General features: G+C 43.8%; 1 protein-coding gene across 1 annotated transcript in view; it reads left to right on the top strand.

The window, feature by feature from the left end:
- LOC128697331 (metalloreductase STEAP4) overlaps positions 1–21833 on the top strand; it is an 83067-nt gene that overhangs the window by 30127 nt on the left and 31107 nt on the right. The window lies entirely within an intron of this gene.

Below are 21833 nucleotides of genomic sequence, written 5' to 3' on the forward strand. Positions count from 1 at the left end.
GTTCTGTATGCCACAGAGTGCAGGTTCTGCATGCCACAGAGTACAGGTTCTGTATGCCACAGAGAGTAGGTTCTGTATGCCAGAGAGAGCAGGTTCTGTATGCCACAGAGTGTAGGTTCTCTATGCCACAGAGTGTAGGTTCTGTATGCCACAGAGAGTAGGTTCTCTATGCCACAGAGTGCAGATTCTGTATGCCACAGAGGGTAGGTTCTGTATGCCATAGAGAGTAGGTTCTGTATGCCACAGAGTGCAGGTTCCGTATGCCACAGAGAGTAGGTTCTGTATGCCAAAGAGTAGGTTCTTCATGCCACAGAGAATAGATTCTGTATGCCACAGAGAGTAGGTTCTGTATGCCACAGAGGGGAGGTTCTGTATGCCAGAGAGAGTAGGTTCTGTATGCCACAGAGTGTAGGTTCTGTAAGCCACAGAGTGTAGGTTTGTATGTCACAGAGACTAGGTTCTGTATGCCACAGAGTGTAGGTTCTGTATGCTACAGAGGGTAGGTTCTGTATGCCACAGAGGGTAGGTTCTGTATGCCACAGAGGGTAGGTTCTGCGAGCCTCAGAGTGTAGGTTCTGTATGCTACAGAGGGTAGGTTCTGTATGTCACAGAGGGTAGGGTCTGTGAGCCTCAGAGGGTAGGTTCTGTATGCCTCAGAGAGTAGGTTCTGTATGCCACAGAGTGTCGGTTCTGTATGCCACAGAGGGGAGGTTCTGTATCCCACAGAGGGTAGGTTCTGTATGCCACAGAGGGTAGATTCTGTATGCCACAGAGGGTAGGTTCGGTATGCCACAGAGGGTAGGTTCTGTATGACAGTGTAGGTTCTGTATGCCACAGAGGGTAGGTTCTGTATGTCACAGAGGGTAGGTTCTGCGAGCCTCAGAGTGTAGGCTCTGTATGCCACAGAGGGTAGGTTCTGTGAGCCTCAGAGAGTAGGTTCTGTGAGCCTCAGAGAGTAGGTTCTGTATGCCACAGAGGGTAGGTTCTGTATGTCACAGAGGGTAGGTTCTGCGAGCCTCAGAGTGTAGGTTCTGTATGCCGCAGAGGGTAGGTTCTGTGAGCCTCAGAGAGAAGGCTCTGTGAGCCTCAGAGAGTAGGTTCTGTATGCCACAGAGGATAGGTTCTGTGAGCCTCAGAGAGTAGGTTCTGTGAGCCCCAGAGAGTAGGTTCTGTATGCCAAAGAGGGTAGGTTCTGTATGCCACAGAGGGTAGGATCTGTATGCCATAGAGGGTAGGTTCTGCATGCCACAGACGGTAGGTTCTGTATGCCACAGAGGGTAGGTTCTGTATGCCACCGAGGGTAGGTTCTGTGAGCCTCAGAGAGTAGGATCTGTGAGCCTCAGAGAGTAGGTTCTGTGAGCCTCAGAGAGTAGGTTTTGTGAGCCTCAGAGAGTAGTTCTGTATGCCACAGAGGGTAGGTTCTGTGAGCCTAAGAGTGTAGGTTCTGTATGCCACAGAGGGTAGGTTCTGTGAGCCTCAGAGAGTAGGTTCTATGAGTCTCAGAGAATAGGTTCTGTATGCCACAGAGGGTTGGTTCTGTGAGCTTCAGAGCGTAGGTTCTGTGAGCCTCAGAGGGTAGGTTCTGTATGCCACAGAGGGTAGGCTCTGTGAGCCTCAGAGAGTAGGTTCTGTATGTCACAGAGGGTAAATTCTACGAGCCTCAGAGTGTAGGTTCTGTATGCCGCAGAGGGTAGGTTCTGTGAGCCTCAGAGTAGGTTATGTGAGCCTCAGAGAGTAGGTTCTGTATGCCACAGAGGGTAGGTTCTGTGAGCCTCAGAGAGTAGGTTCTGTATGCCACGGAGGTTAGGTTCTGCATGCCACAGACGGTAGGTTCTGTATGCCACAGATGGTAGGTTCTGTATGCCACCGAGGGTAGGTTCTGTGAGCCTCAGAGAGTAGGTTCTGTGAGCCTCAGAGAGTACGTTCTGTGAGCCTCAGAGAGTAGGTTCTGTGGGCCTCAGAGAGTAGTTCTGTATGCCACAGAGGGTAGGTTCTGTGAGCCTCAGAGTGCAGTTTCTGTATGCCACAGAGGGTAGGTTCTGTGAGCTTCAGAGAGTAGGTACTGTGAGCCTCAGAGAATAGGTTCTGTATGCCACAGAGGGTAGTTTCTGTGAGCTTCAGAGAGTAGGTTCTGTGAGCCTCAGAGGTTAGGTTCTGTGAGCCTCATAGAGTAGGTTCTGTGAGCCTCAGAGAGTAGGTTCTGTATGCCAGAGGCTAGGTTCTGTTAGCCTCAGAGAGTAGGATTTGTATGCCACAGAGGGTAGGTTCTGTGAGCCTCAGAGAGTAGGTTCTGTGAGCCTCAGAGAGTAGGTTCTGTATGCCACCGAGGGTAGGTTCTGTGAGCCTCAGAGAGTAGGTTCTGTGAGCCTCAGAGGGTAGGTTCTGTATGCCACAGAGGATAGGTTCTGTGAGCCTTATAGAGTAGGTTCTGTGAGCCTCAGAGAGTAGGTTCTGCATGCCAGAGGGTAGGTTCTGTTAGCCTCAGAGAGTAGGTTTTGTATGCCACAGAGGGTAGGTTCTGTGAGCCTCAGAGAGTAGGTTCTGTGAGCCTCAGAGAGTAGGTTCTGTATGCCACAGAGGGTAGGCTCTGTGAGTCTCAGAGAGTAGGTTCTGTGAGCCTCAGAGGGTAGGTTCTGTATGCCACAGAGGATAGGTTCTGTGAGCCTTATAGAGTAGGTTCTGTATGCCAGAGGGTAGGTTCTGTTAGCCTCAGAGAGTAGGTTTTGTATACCACAGAGGGTAGGTTCTGTGAGCCTCAGAGAGTAGGTTCTGTGAGCCTCAGAGTGTAGGTTCTGTATGCCACAGAGGGTAGGCTCTGTGAGCCTCAGAGAGTAGGTTCTGTGAGCCTCAGAGTAGGTTCTGTGAGCCTTAGAGGGTAGTTTCTGTGAGCCTCAGAGAGTAGGTTCTGTGAGCATCAGAGGGTAGGTTCTGTGAGTCTCAGAGAGTAGACTCTGTGTACCTCAGATGGTAGGTTCTGTGAGCTTCAGAGGGTAATTTCTGTGTGCCTCAGAAAGTAGGTTCTGTAAGCCTCAGAGGGTAGGTTCTGTGTGAGATTTAGAGGGTAATTTCTGTGAGCCTCAGGAGGTAGGTTTTGTAAGCCTCAGAGGGTAGGTTCTGTGAGCCTCAGAGGGTAGGTTCTGTGAGCCTCAGGAGGTAGGTTCTGTGAGCCTCAGAGGGTAGGTTCTGTGAGCCTCAGAGGGTAAGTTCTGTGAGCCTCAGAGGGTAGGTTCTGTGAGCCTCAGGAGGTATGTTGTGTAAACCTCAGAGGGTAGGTTCTGTGAGCCTCAGAGGGTAGGTTCTGTGAGCCTCAGGAGGTAGCTTGTGTAAGCCTCAGAGGGTAGGTTCTGTGAGCCTCAGAGGGTAGATTCTGTGAGCCTCAGAGGGTAGGTTCTGTGAGCCTTAGGAGGTAGGTTGTGTAAGCCTCGGAGTGTAGGTTCTGTGAGCCTCAGAGGGTAGGTTCTGTGAGCCTCAGAGGGTAGGTTCTGTGTCTGTCTGTAGAATCAATTTAATCCTGGAATTTTATTTTTAGTACTACATAACAGTGTTGTTATGGGTGTGACCCTTTCCAGTTTCTGTGCCAAAAATCTTGGCAAAAAATAAGCAGAGCTTTTGGTTCAGTCAAAGATATTCTTCTGTGAGCAAAATGAACCGGGAATGAATATTCGACGGTGAGGACAGACACTAAGCAGCAATTTGAGGATGAAATAGAATGAAAAGTGAAAAGTAAACATGAGCTGGTGCAGTCACGCGAGAAGATAGAGGATGGTGAAAACTCCTGTAATTTGACTGGAAGGATGGAGGAGAGCTTACCAGTATTAGCGAGGAAGTCTTTCAGTTAATAATATCTTTATTTACTACAAGTACATGTACAAGGTATGCAGACCATAGCTGACGTCAATGACATAATACTATATAGAAAGCCGCTTGTTATGTTTAGCATAAATTATGTTTTGTCCCAGGAAGCGACCCACACCAGTCGACTAACACCCAGGAACCCATTATTACAAATGGGTGAACATAGACCACCGGTGTAAGGGAACACTTACAATGTTTCCATCCCTTCGCCGGGAATCGAACCCGGACACCACAGTGTGAAGCGAGAGCGTTTGACACTGGGCCACAGGACACCGTGGGAAGCTGTTTATAGAGGTGATGTCATAGAAAATAGGGACAATAGGAGAAAGCTAAGGTAAAAGAGAACAACAGATGCTTCTTCACCCATCACCGCCCATCACAGGCCGTCACCCGTCACCACCCATCACACGCCGTCACCCGTCACCACCCATCACAGGCCGTCACCCGTCACCACCCATCACAGGCCCTCACCTCTCTTAGGTAGACCCAACATGGAGGAAACCCCTTTTACCTGCATTCATTCAATCATTATCCTACATGATGCTCACTGACATCACATTACAGATGACTCACAGCTCTCAGTATCCTCCAGGCTTCCTACAGAGTGCAGACACTGTACTTCCCTCCTCCAGGATTCAAATCCCCCTTATCGATTACTCAGAATCCCTTCAGAAATGTTAACTTGATTACACTGTAACATCCTCATAAATACTAAAATCCACTTGCCTCTATTCTCTTATCTAAAGTCCATGCAATCCTGCTGGTGGCTGGAGGCTTAGGGACAGTCGCACGTGGTTGTGCTCCGTCAAAAACTGCGTGTCTTGATAGTAGCAGAGGGAACAGAATGCGGGAAATAAGAGTGTGCAACCATAAAGTGCATATACTCCTTTGAACAAACAAAAAAGGAATATCAGTGAACACTAAATAGGAAACTATGGATTATAGTGTGACATGGAGAGTGCCGGTGGGGGAACGGTTACTGTGGGAAACAGACCTGACCAGCACTAGTTAATTATTGCCGGATGTCGACACAAGTGGAAATAAACAAATATTGATCTATCTATAAGTAATATAGTGAGTGACAAGGATATATACGTGCAGGGACATAGTGAACTAAATTGTAGATAAGAGTAATCTTAATTATCCCCCAGTATAGCGTACAATATATAGTGTAGATAGGGGAATATCTTACAAGCGACTGGCACTAGCGAACTATTGCCAGAGGTCCAGTGAAGTGTTAATAACGGATAAGTAACTACTATAGTCATAAGATATGAAACGAGTGGTGGTAGCATTGAGGTGCAGGGAATCACAGCATACATAAATTGAGAATATAACCGTTACCTCTACTAAACACGAAATAATCTTTTCCATAGAAGTGTAGGGGAAAGTTAGCGTAGGCCTAGCTGCTGTGTAAATAATAAAACAATGATCCCAGTATAGCGCAGTGAAAAGTGTATTTTGAAAGAATACATTGTATATCCTTGAGATAAACAGTGTACAGCACTATATAAAAGGAATTTAAATAATAATAATAATAATAATAATAATAGTAAAGTGTGGCAGTGTAGGTAAGTCTTGCCCTCACACCCACCCTACACCCACCACCCACCCTACACCCACCACCCACCCTACACCACCACCCACCCTACACCACCACCCACCCTACACCACCACCCACCCTACACCACCACCCACCCTACACCCACCACCAACCCTACACCCACCACCCACCCTACACCCACCACCCACCCTACACCCACCACCCACCCTACACCCACCACCCACCCTACACCACCACCCACCCTACACCCACCACCCACCCTACACCCATCACCCACCCTACACCCACCACCCACCCTACACCACCACCCACCCTACACCCACCACCCACCCTAAACCCACCACCCACCCTACACCACCACCCACCCTACACCCACCTCCCACCCTTCATCCACCACCCACGCTACACCCACCCACCCACCCTACACCCACCACCCACCCTACACCCACCACCCACGCTACACCCACCCACCCAACACCCACCACCCACCCTTCATCCACCACCCACCCTATACCCACCCACCCACCCTACACCCACCACCCACCCTACACCCACCACCCACCCTACACCCACCACCCACCCTTCATCCACCACCCACCCTACACCCACCCACCCACCCTACACTCACCACCCACCCTTCATCCACCACCCACCCTACACCCACCCACCCACCCTACACCCACCCTACACCCACCACCCACCCTACACCCACCCACCCACCTACACCCACCCACCCACCCTACACTCACTACCCACCCAACACCCCCCACCCTACACCCACCACCCACCCTACACCCACCATCCACCCTACACCCACCACCCACATACTGCAAACTTGGTTCGTATAAATACATCTTGCATATTACTGGCACCAGCAAGAGAAAGGTAAAGTGGAAATCAGTTTTCTTCCCTGGCATACAGAGTGTAGTAGGATACAGACAGGATGTCAGCACAGCATATCTGTGGGACATGTAAAAAAATCCTTGGAAGGAAATCCAGAATCACATGCAATCTATGCTCTTCCAAACACCATATCTCTTGTACCAGACTAAATACAGCCTCAAAAAATGACCTCGAACTAGCAAGGTGTTTCTGGTTGTGCAATAGAACTTTGGGCAGGTATCAGAAAGGTACTAAATAAAAATAATCAAGAAAACAAAGATGACCTCTTGGATAGTCTACCAAAAATATATAAAACATGGGAGCAAGAGATAGTGTATCAAAAAATGCAGAATGTCCATACCACAACAGATGACTCGAAACTATCTAGTCACCCACATAGTGTTAAACCAGACCCATCTCCCAGTCATAGCACTAATACCCACAGTGCTGGTGCTGGCCCAGGCTTCCCCAGTCATAGCACTAATACCCACAGTGCTGGTGCTGGCCCAGGCTTCCCCAGTCATTGCACTAATACCCACAGTGCTGGTGCTGGCCCAGGCTCTGCCCCCAGCCCCAGTGCTGACTCAGACCCAGCCCCCAGCCTTACTGCCAGTCCAGACTCTACTAGGGACCCTACCACACCCTCCACTAAAACCGTAAATATACAACCACCATTGCACAAGACCGTGGCCCACAGTACAGATGTTGGAGAGGAGTCTCCTCCTTCTTTCTCTACTGAGGAAAGTAGATGGAATCTAGGATGGGGTGGCACTGGCTTGGATACTGAGGATTATAGTGCAGTCTCAGAACCTGCAGAAATTGACAACACACCTCCCAACAATTCTCAACCAAAGGTGAATTTGTGCAAATATTATGCCTGGGGCATGTGTAAGCATGGAATGTCAGGAAAAAAAATGGGACATGCAACTTTGAGCATCCAAAAAAATGTAGCGACCTCCTGTCTAAAGGAGTGTGTCGTTCTTCTTCCTGTACTTTCTTTCACTCAAAAATGTCACTCCTCGGTCCTCCAGAAGCAGTGTTACAACATCGACTGCCCTGCATACCATCTAAAAGAAACCAGGAGGCACAGACCCCACAAGACAAACAATAGTAGCTACGACAACCCAACTCCAGGTGATTTTTTACTGGCAGGAAACGGAAAAAGAAAATGGAAGGAAATAACAAAAATAGTCCACCACCTTGGAGCCTTGTTGGAGTGGAGGCGCAGCCAGTGGCCACCCATGGCCCTCAAGAAATACAACTACTGATGCCAATAACAAAATCCCCTCAACAAACACAGAATACAACCTCGTTCATATTTGCTAATATACAGGGCCTTAAGCCATCCACCAACAACAAAATAAACATTAAAATGGTATAAAATACCGACAGTTTGTTAGGTAAGACACATATGCAACAGTTAGGTATCTTTATTTCGAAACGTTTCGCCTACACAGTAGGCTTCTTCAGTCGAGTACAGAAAAGTTGATAGAAGCAGAAGATACTTGAAGACGATGTAATCAGTCCATCACCCTTAAAGTTTTGAGGTGGTCAGTCCCTCAGTCTGGAGAAGAGCATTGTTCCGTTGTCTGAAACAATATGAAGTTGAAGTGACAGGATGGAGCCTTTATATAGTGCCAGGAGGTGAGACGTAGGTTGCTTTGGGAGGGCAGGTCCTTCTCAAACCCAGCCGTTTTCACTAGTAGAGGTCGAAGTTGATGGTCTGTACCAAGATACCCTTGTGTTGCAGTGTCTGACAGAATGAACATTAAAATGGTATAAAATACCGACAGTTTGTTAGGTAAGACACATATGCAACAGTTAGGTATCTTTATTTCGAAACGTTTCGCCTACACAGTAGGCTTCTTCAGTCGAGTACAGAAAAGTTGATAGAAGCAGAAGATACTTGAAGACGATGTAATCAGTCCATCACCCTTAAAGTTTTGAGGTGGTCAGTCCCTCAGTCTGGAGAAGAGCATTGTTCCGTTGTCTGAAACAATATGAAGTTGAAGTGACAGGATGGAGCCTTTATATAGTGCCAGGAGGTGAGACGTAGGTTGCTTTGGGAGGGCAGGTCCTTCTCAAACCCAGCCGTTTTCACTAGTAGAGGTCGAAGTTGATGGTCTGTACCAAGATACCCTTGTGTTGCAGTGTCTGACAGAATGAACATTAAAATGGTATAAAATACCGACAGTTTGTTAGGTAAGACACATATGCAACAGTTAGGTATCTTTATTTCGAAACGTTTCGCCTACACAGTAGGCTTCTTCAGTCGAGTACAGAAAAGTTGATAGAAGCAGAAGATACTTGAAGACGATGTAATCAGTCCATCACCCTTAAAGTTTTGAGGTGGTCAGTCCCTCAGTCTGGAGAAGAGCATTGTTCCGTTGTCTGAAACAATATGAAGTTGAAGTGACAGGATGGAGCCTTTATATAGTGCCAGGAGGTGAGACGTAGGTTGCTTTGGGAGGGCAGGTCCTTCTCAAACCCAGCCGTTTTCACTAGTAGAGGTCGAAGTTGATGGTCTGTACCAAGATACCCTTGTGTTGCAGTGTCTGACAGAATGAACATTAAAATGGTATAAAATACCGACAGTTTGTTAGGTAAGACACATATGCAACAGTTAGGTATCTTTATTTCGAAACGTTTCGCCTACACAGTAGGCTTCTTCAGTCGAGTACAGAAAAGTTGATAGAAGCAGAAGATACTTGAAGACGATGTAATCAGTCCATCACCCTTAAAGTTTTGAGGTGGTCAGTCCCTCAGTCTGGAGAAGAGCATTGTTCCGTTGTCTGAAACAATATGAAGTTGAAGTGACAGGATGGAGACTTTTATAGTGCCAGGAGGTGAGACGTAGGTTGCGTTGGGAGGGCAGGTCCCTCTCAAACCCAGCCGTTCTCACTAGTAGAGATTGTCGAAGTTGATGGTTTGTACCAAGATACCCTTGTGTTGCAGTGTCTGACAGAATGAACATTAAAATGGTATAAAATACCGACAGTTTGTTAGGTAAGACACATATGCAACAGTTAGGTATCTTTTATCAGTGGACTTCTAGAGGAGTCTAATGCAATGTTTGCAGCCTTCACAGAGACTCACTCAAAAGATCAGTTTGACAGTGAAATATGGATAAGTGGTTACAACCATTTTAGATGCGACAGAATGAACAGGCAACAAGGGGGGAGAGGTTGGCCTGCATGTCAAAGAGTCCCTCATCTGCACGGAGTTGCTGAACACCACAAATGAGGTAGTTGAAGTTCTATCAATAAAGATTGAAAACCAAAACCTAGTCATTATGGTTGTATATAAGCCACCAGATGCAACCTCACAACAGTTCAAGGAACAGCTACTGAAAATTGATTACTGTCTGGAAAACCTTCTAGCTCCATCCCCAAACATCTTACTGCTGGTGATTTCAACCTAAGACATACAAAATGGAAGAATGTAACAAATGTTATAGGTGAAACAATCCCCGGAGGTAGCGCAGATGAAAGGTCACACACACATGAGCTACTAAGTCTCTGCCCTAAACACACCTTAAGCCAGCAGATAGTGGAGCCAACAAGACTAGAAAACATATTTGACCTTATCTTCACAAATAATGAGGACCTGATAAGAGACATAAGAATATAAAAAACAACTAATTCCAATCACAACCTAATCGAAGTCCAGACGTACATGCATAGGGGTCCTGAACAGCAGAATGCATGTACCTGTGAAGGTGTCTTCACAAAATACAACTTCAACAACAAGAACATCAACTGGGACCAGGTAAACCATGTCCTAAACGAAACATGTTGGGAAGATATCTTAAATGACATGGATCCAAACCAGTGCCTTGAAAGAATCAACTTCCTGGCAGCTGAAACATGTTCTAGGCATATTCCCCTAAGAAAGAAGAAGAGCAGGAGTAAACTGAAGAGAGAAAGACGCTCCCTCTACAGAAGACGACGAAGAGTCACTGAGCTTCTCAGGAATGCTAGAATATCTGATACACGAAAGGAGGCGCTGACCAGGGAAGTGGAAATTATCGAACTTAAGTTAAGTGACTCTTACAGGAACCAGGAGAGACAGGAGGAGCTTAAAGCTATTAGTGAAATTGAAAGAAATTCAAAATGTTTCTTTTCATATGCCAAAAACAAGGCAAATACCACATCTAGTATCGGCCCTTACTCAGACAGGATGGGACTTACACAGATGACAACAAGAAAATGAGTGAAATATTGAATTCAAAGTACGACTCTGTGTTTAGTGAACCACTAATCGGTCTGAGGATCGACGACCCAAATGATTTCTTCATGAATGAGCCTCAAAACTCCATAAATGTATGCCAGATTTCCGACATTACCCTAACTCCGATAGATTTCGAAAAAGCCATTGACAACATGCCCATGCACTCAGCCCCGGGCCCAGACTCGTGGAACTTTGTTTTCATTAAGAACTGCAAGAAACCCCTCTCGCGTGCCCTAAATACACTATGGAGGAGGAGCTTGGACATGGGTGAAATTCCACAGTCACTTAAAACTGCGGATATAGCCCCACTCCATAAAGGTGGCAGCAAAGCATTAGCTAAGAACTATAGACTAATAGCTCTGACGTCTCACATCATAAAAATCTTTGAAAGAGTGCTAAGAAGCAGGATTGTAAATCACCTGGATTCCCATTATCTGCACAATTCAAGGCAACATGGGTTCAGGGCAGGTCGCTCCTGCCTCTCACAACTACTGGATCACTATGATATGGCCTTGGATGCACTGGAAGAAAATCAGAATGCAGATGTAATATACACAGACTTTGCAAAAGCATTTGACAAATGCGATCATGGCGTAATAGCCCATAAAATACGTGCTAAAGGAATAACTGGGAAAGTGGGGAGATGGATCTTCAACTTCCTAACAAATCGAACACAAAGAGTAGTGGTCAACAGAGTTAAATCGGAGGCTGCCATAATGAAGAGCTCTGTTCCACAAGACACAGTACTCGCCCCCATCTTATTCCTCATCCTCGTATCAGACATAGACAGAGGTATACATCACAGCACCGTATCATCCTTTGCAGATGATACTAGGATCAGCATGAGGCTGTCATCTGCTGAGGACGCGGTTAACCTCCAAGAAGATATAAACAAAGTTTTCCAGTGGGCAACGGTAAACAATATGATGTTCAATGAGGACAAATTCCAACTACTCCGCTATGGAAAACTGGAGGAGATAATAACTAGAACAGAGTATACTACTGACTCCGGCCATACAATAGAGTGGAAAAATAATGTAAGGGACCAGGGAGTAGTAATGTCTGAGGATCTCACTTTCAAGGATCACAACAGTGCCACGATCGCACGTGCAAAGAAAATGATAGGATGGATAATGAGAACGTTCAAAACGAGAGATGCCAAGCCAGTGATGATCCTTTTCAAATCACTTGTTCTCTCTAGGCTGGAATACTGCTGTACATTAACATCTCCATTCAAAGCAGGTGAAATCGCAGATCTAGAGAGTGTACAGAGATTCTTTACTGCACGTATAAGTTCTGTCAAGCACCTTAACTACTGGGAACGCTTGGAAGCACTTGACTTGTTCTCGTTGGAACGCAGGAGGGAGAGATATATCATAATCTACACTTGGAAAATCCTGGAAAGAATGGTCCCAAATCTGCACACAGAAATCACTCCCTACGAAAGTAAAAGACTGGGCAGGCGATGCAAAATGCCCCCAATAAAAAGTAGGGGCGCCATTGGTACACTAAGGGAAAACACCATAAGTGTCCGGGGCCCAAGACTGTTCAACAGCCTCCCATCAAGCAATAGGGTAACTGCCAATAAGCCCCTGGCTGCCTTCAAGAGAGAGCTGGACAGATACCTAAAGTAAGTGCCGGATCAGCCGGGCTGTGGCTCGTACGTTGGACTGCGTGCGGCCAGCAGTAACAGCCTAGTTAATCAGGCCCTGATCCATCGGGAGGCCTGGTCATGGACCGGGCCGCGGGGGCGTTGATCCCCGGAATAACCTCCAGGTAACCTCCAGGTAACCTAGCACTCAAAACCTTCTTTAACCCTCCACTCCAACCTTTTCCAATATGACCTCTTCCCCTCCTTTCGTCCAGTCCAGAGTTATGTGCCTTACTAGCAATTCTATTTTCTCCATCCTCGCTAAATACACAAATCGCCCCAGTAACCCCACATCAGCATTTTAAGTAACACTTTAGCTACCCATTCCTCCTCCTAATCTCCAAACCTCCAAATCTCCAGCCTCTGTGTAAAATAGAGGCTGTGTAAGGGGATTTCTTGACTGGGAGGTTAGTCGCCCCTTGTCTGGTCAGGAATCCTCTAGGTCCTGGTGCCTCACCCCACCTCAAAGTAATGGGTACATACATCTACGGTACACAGGAGGTTGTGTGGTTGTAGTATCAGACAGCTGCAATGGTAAATCTCTGGTCGTGGTAGTTGGTCATTCCTAGCACGCATGTCCAGCCTGAATGCATTCAAGAACTCGAGGACTTACGTGGTGGTAGGTCGTGGGTGCACCTGAGAATACCTGTTGAGCTAGCTACAGTTGTCTGGTTCAGTTACCGAGAATGCCTATACGCTTTGGGTGTGTTAACGTATGGTATACGTCTGTTTGGGGAAATGTCGCCTTTCCCGGTCACTGGGTTTATTCGGACTGCCAGTCTTGCGGTAAACACCTGATCCCTAAGCACGGGGTGGATGGCAACGCCAGGCTAGTGCAAAGGGCGTTTATTATGTAGGGTACTTGTAGAACTAAACTAAACTCTTGTTTAACTCTAACTTTGTGTTAAATAAGTGTAAGTAGTAATGGAGCGTTTAAAGCAGTGGTTCCCAAACTTTTTCAGCTTGTTACCCAATTTAACATGCCACATAAAGCATGTTACCCCTTTCACAAAATGTTGTTATTATTGATATATATGGCTAAACGTGAACGTATACAGCCTCGCATACTCTGCTAATCCTAGCAAAACCATTGAAATGTAAGAACCACACATACATTATATATAAAATTAATAATAGCTACAAATTCACAGTAACAGTGGGTAAATACTAACTATATACTGCACAGGGCAGTACACATACATACCAGCTTATGTCTACCTCGGCTGATGCTCACAGATAAACTGACAGTGTGAAATAGAGGCAGCCTCAGGAAGTGAGTGACGCGTACTGGACAGGTCGATCTGGGCTACTGAGTGACTTTTGTCCTGAAGCATACTTGTCAAAATACTTTTGGGTTTCCACACACTTAGCTATATATTTCTTCTTTTCTAATACTGTATATTAGTTTTTGATGTTTATTGTTATTTGGTTTAACTTTATTACTTACTTATAATAGGTTTACTTTACAACTTTATATACTAAGACAAAGTTAACAATAATCCTCATACCGGGTACCGCATTGTTTTCTTGATTTTCAGAATTCATAACTTTTTTTCTGTCACCCCTCCATTACCCCCCAAAAATGGTTAAATTACCCCCAGGGGGTAATTTACCCCCAGTTTGGGAACCACTGGTTTAAAGAGTCTAAGGAGTTACTAGCTAAGTCTTAGGCATCGTATCTCCCCCTTAAGCACCCATCCGGGGGAAGGTTTCAACGGCCGTCTGGAAAATTCAAGCAATATTTTCCAGAACCTCCTCCTCGCTGTAACATTTAAAACCCAAGCTTCATACCCATACAGCAGTGTAGGTGCCACTATACTCCGTCACATTCCCCCTTTTGCATATTATATAAGGTGATATACCTTATATGATATATAAGGTAATATCATACCTTATATGATATCATATAAGGTAATAAAGATAATTAGAAGGAGGATGGTAGAGTAATTTGAGAGAAGCAGTTTTACATATGATAACCAGTATAGATTTTAAGATGATACTGTCACAAGAACCTGTTGAATTTCTGTAATAACATAACAGGAGACACAAGAGTGAGAGGGATGATTGAATTGCATATTTTTGAACTATAAGAAGGCATATGATATTGTACCTCACAAGAGACTGGTGCAGAGACGTGAGTTTAAGAATATATTTACTTACCTCAAAGATAATCTTCCGGAAAGTAGACAGACTGATTGTGCGAGAAGAGATGTCAGAATAAAGTGTAAAAAAAAGTGGTCTGCAAGGATTAGGTATTTGTGTATATGTGAATGATGTACTAGGTGAGATTGGATCGGAAGTATTCCTGTTTGCAGGTGATGTAATATTAAATAGAGCAAAAATCGAATGAGAAGAGAAAGGCTGCAAATAAATCTTAAAAAAATTTAAGACTGGTATAGAATGTGATACCTTGAATTCAAATGCATGACTATGATTAGGCGAGATAACTAGAAACTGAGTCTAGTGTAGACTATGGAGTTAAGTGTCAGGAAAGCGCCGCCAGCAAACAGCACCACAGCAAAGTTCCAGTGTAACTGGTGCGCTTCAGGGACAGGTTCGTCCACATAGGTCACCCTTTTATTTTTCGTCCAGTTTTGTTTCTTTTTGGTGTACATATAGAAGCATTTGTGTACTAATATTTTGTAATTAGATCGGCCAACAAACAAATGAGAAAAAAAATATTTACTATGGCACTTGGCACTAAATTCGTAGTGGCACTGTGAGTCACTCGGCGGGCACTCCCGGCTGAGAGAAGAACCTCTACTTGAATATCCAGTGTAATACTTTCATGCAATATACCTTGTCATCATGCCGAAAAAAATACATTTCGTTCGCTTTTGATATTCACTAAAATATCTGCCTGTTACCCTCTCCCACAAAATCAAAAATATTTGAGATTTTCCAAATGTCTGTACATTGGATAATCAAACGCACTTTCTTTTATATTGTCTGTGAAAATCATTTCAATATAATCAATAATAATGGCGTATCGTCAAGAAATAGGCCAAAATCTTACTTATTACTCTTTATAACATAAAAATCGCAAAAATTGCGCGACTTTTGGCTTTTTCTATGCAATATAAGTGATTTTTTATTGTTTCCCTTGTACACTACACCGTTTTCTTTAGTAAGAGAGACCAGAGGTAACATAGAAAACCAATCCATTATAGTGATAAACTTGAGTAAAAAAAACTTACCGAGGTCCACTAACCCTCGGGTATGTATCACATATTATTATTTTGCCCGTCTTTGTTATGCTTTAATGTTACCATTTATGAATAAATTGTATAAGCAAATAAAGTTTATTAGTAACAATAAGGTCATTATAAGACACTGTGGCCGAGCAATTACAAGAGTGAGTCTGGTGCCACTTGTAATTTTTTTTATAGTATTAGTTTATACCTAGTTGTACTTTAGCTCATTCCAGCACAACACAGACAATATCAATTTCATTATGTTTATTAGTGACTATTGTCTATATGACCAAAGTGCTTTAGAGGTATACTTTTCCAAACCTCCCACCACTACAGAAATCAGTATTAGAACTCACCACATAATACAGGATATAAACAACCACTATTTAAACCTAAAAGATGAATGATCACGTTGACCCTGATCTAAACCTCCATAATCTAACACACAATCAAAACTTATTGGAAAGTAACTGCCTTTATTACACAACATCACAAGCCAGCACTATCCTGAACACTGCTCAAAGTCTATCAGTTCTTAACTACAACATCAGGTCCTTAAGCAAACACTATGATGACCTCCTGGCACTCCTTGAGTCACTAAAGACACCCTTCTCCTGCATTATTCTTACTGAGACCTGGCTTAAGCAGGACACAATAGATATCTACCCTCTACCAGGATACACAGCAGTTAACAACTGCAGACCATACCAAGTTGGGGGTTGTATTGCAATCTATTACTCTAACCAATTATCTTGTATTAGCACTAATTGCTTTAGTGATGAATATGGGGAATACATTTTTGCTAATTTTACTGTAAAAAAACCTCAAGACGCCTATAACAATCGGTGCCATATACCGAATACCCCACACAAACATCCCAAACTTCAGTGAGAATATAAAGTCACTAATAACAAACAGACAAATAAACAAGCACCACCTTCTCTTAGCTGGAGACTTCAATATCAACCTTGGCCTACCAAATGATCAGACTGTAACTGATTTCATCGACAATATGAACAATGCACTTCTCATACCAATAATAACTAAACCAATCAGGCTGACTGAGACAAGTGCAACCATAATAGACCACATATGGACCAATATACTAGCCCCCCTTAAATCAGGGATAATCACAGACAGCGCTACTGACCACTACCCTACCTTCCTCTTAACAAACATTAGTAAACCACCACTCGAATACAACAAAGTTTCATTTAGACTCCATGACGAGGCCTCAATAAGGAAGTTCACAGCAGACCTAGAGACTGTTGACTGGCCTACAGAATTCTCCAATGCCAATGGTATTGACTTTTGGACATTCATTTTTCTTAACAAATTACTTACATTATACAACAAACATTGTCCTATAAAAACGAAACAGATCACGAATAAACGGCTTGGTAGCCCATGGCTAACCAGCAAAATTCTGAAATCCATTGATAAGAAACACCAATATGAAAAGCAATATAGACAGGGCTTAATACACAAAGATATTCTTAAACAATATTCAACAGTTCTCACCAAAGTAATAAAGAAAGCCAAACAACTATACTACTCCAGCAGATTCACAGACACAAGAGGAGATATAAAGAAGACCTGGAAAACACTTTCCCAGATTCTGGGGATCCACAAACTGAAAAAAACCAAGAATATTGTCCTAACTAAACCTCATGAAACACCACTGCATCCCACTGACACAGCTAACAAGATAAACGACATCTCAACCATAGGATCTAATCTCGCCAGTAAAATCCCACGTACCAATGCCCGTGCTGGGGACTACCTAGATGGGAATTTCCCAAATTCCTTCTATCTTGTACCAACTGAGCCCACGGAAGTCACCGCGATCATAAAGTCACTTAAAAATAACTCGGGGAATCTGTCTCACATCCCACCATTATTGTACAAGCGAGCGGCCCATGTCCTTTCGCATGCTATTGCATTACTTTTTAACAAGTCACTAGAAACTAGCACTTTCCCGACACTACTCAAGACAGCAAGGGTTACATCAATACATAAAGGTGGTGACCCTACAGACTTAAACAACTATAGGCCAATATCAAACTTACCATTGCTATCCAAAATCTTCGAGAAACTCGCGCACAGGAGACTATATTCATTTATAACGTCACAAAACATACTCAACCCCTGCCAATTTGGATTCAGGAAAAATAAAAGCACTAATGATACAATTATAAAAATGCTAGAGCTGCTTTACACAGCATTGGAAAATAAGGAATATCCGCTAGGAATTTTTATTGACCTAAGAAAAGCGTTTGACACAGTAGACCATGGCATCCTACTCCACAAACTTGACCACTATGGTATAAGAGGCCATGCGCTTGCATATTTTAAATCCTACCTTTCTAATAAGTATCAGTATGTCACCATTAAAGACACAGCCTCATCAATACGGCCACTTGATACTGGAGTTCTGCAGGGAAGCGTCCTTGGACCCCTGCTCTTCATTTACATCAATGATCTTCCAAACATATCCCAACACCTGAAACCCATTCTCTTTGCTGACGACGCGACTTATGTCATCTCCCACCGTAATCTTGCCACCCTCAACACCATTGTTAACGAGGAGCTGCTCAAAATATCGACTTGGATGACAGCCAATAAACTTACACTTAACACTGGCAAAACCTACTATATTATGTTTGGTAGCAGAGCAAGTGTTGCGCAACTCAACATTAAGATCGACAACACTCTAATTGGCCTATACCTCGACAACAACCTAAATTTCAGCACCCATATCCAACACATAACAAAAAAAGTATCCAAAACGGTGGGATCCTCTCCAAGATACGATACTACGTGCCACAAGCTGCCCTTCTCACACTATACCATTCACTTATATATCCATACCTCACCTATGCTATCTGTGCTTATGGTTCAACTGCAGCAACACACCTAAAGCCAATAATAACAAAACAAAAAGCCGCAGTAAGAATTATCACTAAATCCCATCCCTGGCAATACCCCCCCCCCCACTCTTCATAGATCTAAACTTACTCCCTGTTCAGAACATCCACACTTACTACTGTGCAATCTATATCTACAGGACCTTAAATTCCAATATTAACCTTGACCTGAAAAGCTTTCCTGATAGTTGTGACAGGATCCACAGGCATAACACCAGACACAAACATCTCTATGACATTCCCCGTGTTCGACTAAACCTTTACAAAAATTCAATGTATTTCAAAGGACCTAAAATCTGGAACACCCTACCTGAGAACTCTAGAACTGCAGACACATTCATCACTATCAAAACTACAGTTAGAAAACATCTTATCTCCCTGATACACCCCGACAACTAACTACATGATAACCACCTGGTGGTTCACAATTATACTCACTCACCCACTGACTATAAACCCAGAAATACTAACCTTAATCTTAAAATAATAAATCCTAACTAGTCATAAGTTTGCCTATGATACTCAAATATAGACACCTTGTATTATGCCAAAACAAAAGCATTCACATTGCTAAACTCAAAATTATGATGTAGTCACTTAGCCTTAATACCATAATCTGTAAGGATTTAATGTTAAGAATTAATCGAAGTCTGCTGGAAATGCCTAGCCATGCTAGGTGTCCTAGTGGCTCCCTCTGTAGTTAGTATTTTATAACATGTAAACCACAAAATACCCAAAACCTGTAAACCCCACATTGTAACCAATATAGAGAATAAACTTGAATTGAATTGAATAAAAAGCCTCAGACTGCTGACGAAGCAATTGTTGTCCCTGCCTCTCCTACTGATTCCTCCTCTGTTATAGCTCCTCCTACACTATAATGATGTTCATTGATAAATTTAGTGTGATAGAAAGAAAAATAGATAAAAAAAATCACGAAACAGTGACGCATATGCGTATTTACGTGGCGCGTCATTACAAGAAATGTTGAAATTACTGTAATTTGCCTTAGAAACAGTATTACTATGGGATTTTCAACCAAAATGTTGCCAGATTCTTAAATTATTTTTCTGTAAACAAGAGTCGTTTTCCGTATTTTTTTAAATATTTTCTTATCGGCGCACCGCAAAGGCTCAACCTGTCCCTTCAAGTTTAAGTAGATAGAAGATTGAATAGTCGATATATCCATCGTTAGACGGGCAGACATGTAGTGGACAGAGCAGAAATTGCTTAAATAGCCTCACTTCTAGTACTTTACACATATGCTGCTATGTATGATAATCTGTGTAAGTGTATTTGTGTATACCTGAATAAACTTACTTACGTAGCTGGACTTCTTTCAAGATGAAAGAATTTGGACTGGAGAAAAGTACCAAGAATACCACCGGAGACTCTCAACACTCTGATAACGTCTGCCTGCCGATGCTCACTTGGTAAATCTACCTGTGCAGGGGAAAAATGAAGTAATTCTTTCTGGATAAACGGTATACATCAGGGCCAAGACAATTAGCATTATAGGTTTATTGCTCTTAAAATGCAATTTGTAAATTGCTGGACCGTTTAGTTAACAAATACCCATAATGGTTTACTTGGGGTTTACCTGGAGAGGGTTTCAGTGGTCAACGCCCCCGCGGCACGGTCTGAGACCAGGCTTCACGGTGGACCAGGGTCCGATCAACCAGGCTGTTACTAATGGCTGCACGCAAGCTGGCGTATGAACCACAGCCCGGTTGGTCACGTACTGACTTTAGGTGCCTGTCCATTACCTTCTTAAAGACAGCCAGGGGTCTACTGGTAATCCCTCTTATGTATGCTGAGAGGCAGTTGAACAGTCTTGGACCCCGGACACTTATTGTGTTGTCTCTCAGTGCACTCGTTGCGCTCCTGCTTTTCACTGGGGAAACAGACATTACAGACACTGAAATTTTTCCACTCATCAATATGATACTCGATCTGACTGTTCTACCTTTGATCCCTTGTTGGATCTTGATACATGCATTACGATTGTCTTTGTCTTTTTTTCCCTGGAAAATATTTGTGTAATTTGAGGTAAGTAGACTCTAGGTAGATAGACTCTAGGTAGGTAGACTCTAGGTAAGTAGACTCTAGGTAAGCAGACTCTAGGAAGCTAGACTCTAGGTAAGTAGACTCTAGGTAGGTAGACTCTAGGTAAGTAGACTCTAGGTAAGTAGACTCTAGGTAGGTAGACTCTAGGTAGGTAGACTCTAGGTAGGAAGACTCTAGGTAAAAAGACTCTAGGTAAGTAGACTCTAGGAAGGTAGACTCTAGGTAAGTAGACTCTAGGAAGGCAGACTCTAGGTAAGTAGACTCTAGGAAGGTAGACTCTAATAAGGTAGACTCTAGGTAGGTAGACTCTAGGTAGGTAGACTCTAGGTAGGTAGACAATAGGTAGGTAGACTCTAGGAAGGTAGACTCTAGGAAGGTAGACTTTAGGTAGGTAGACTCTAGGAAGGTAAAACTCAAGGTAGGTAGACTCTAGGTAGGTAGACTCTAGGTAGGTAGACTCTAGGTAGGTAGACTCTAGGTAGGTAGACTCTAGGTAGGTAGACTCTAGGTAAGTAGACTCTAGGTAAGTAGACTCTAGGAAGGTAGACTCTAGGTAAGTAGACTCTAGGAAGGTAGACTCTATGTAGGTAGACTCTAAGTAGGTAGACTCTAGGTAGGTAGACTCTAGGTAGGTAGACTCTAGGTAGGTAGACTCTAGGTAGGTAGACTCTAGGTAGGTAGACCCTAGGTAGGTAGACTCTAGGAAGGTAGACTCTAGGAAGGTAGACTCTAGGTAGGTAGACTCTAGGAAGGTAAACTCAAGGTAGGTACACTCTAGGTAGGTAGACTCTAGGTAGGTAGACTCTAGGTAGGTAGACTCTAAGAAGGTAGACTCTAGGTAAGTAGACTCCAGGTAAGTAGACTCTAGGTAGCTAGACTCTAGATAGGTAGACTCCAGGTAAGTAGACTCTAGGAAGGTAGACTCTAGAAAGGCAAACTCTAGGTAGGTAGACTCTAGGTAGGTAGACTCTAGGTAGGTAGACTCTAGGTAAGTAGACTCTAGGTAAGTAGACTCTAGGAAGGTAGACTCTAGGTAAGTAGACTCTAGGAAGGTAGACTCTATGTATGTAGACTCTAAGTAGGTACACTCTAGATAGGTAGACTCTAGGTAGGTAGACTCTAAGAAGGTAGACTCTAGGTAAGTAGACTCTAGGTAAGTAGACTGTAGGTAGACTCAAGGTAGCTAGACTCTAGGTAGGTAGACTCCAGGTAAGTAGACTCTAGGAAGGTAGACTCTTGGAAGGCAAACTCTAGGTAGGTAGACTCTAGGTAGGTAGACTCTAGGTATGTAGACTCTAGGTAGGTAGACTCTAGGAAAGTATGCTCTAGGTAGGTAGACTCTAGGTAGGTAGACTCTAGGTAAGTGGACTCTAGGTATGTAGACTCTAGGTAGGTAGACTCTAGGGAGCTAAACTCTAGGTAAGTAGACTCTAGGTAAGTAGACTCTAGGAAGGTAGACTCTA

This window comes from Cherax quadricarinatus, chromosome 44 (assembly GCF_038502225.1).
Source record: "Cherax quadricarinatus isolate ZL_2023a chromosome 44, ASM3850222v1, whole genome shotgun sequence".
Classification (NCBI taxonomy): domain Eukaryota; kingdom Metazoa; phylum Arthropoda; class Malacostraca; order Decapoda; family Parastacidae; genus Cherax; species Cherax quadricarinatus.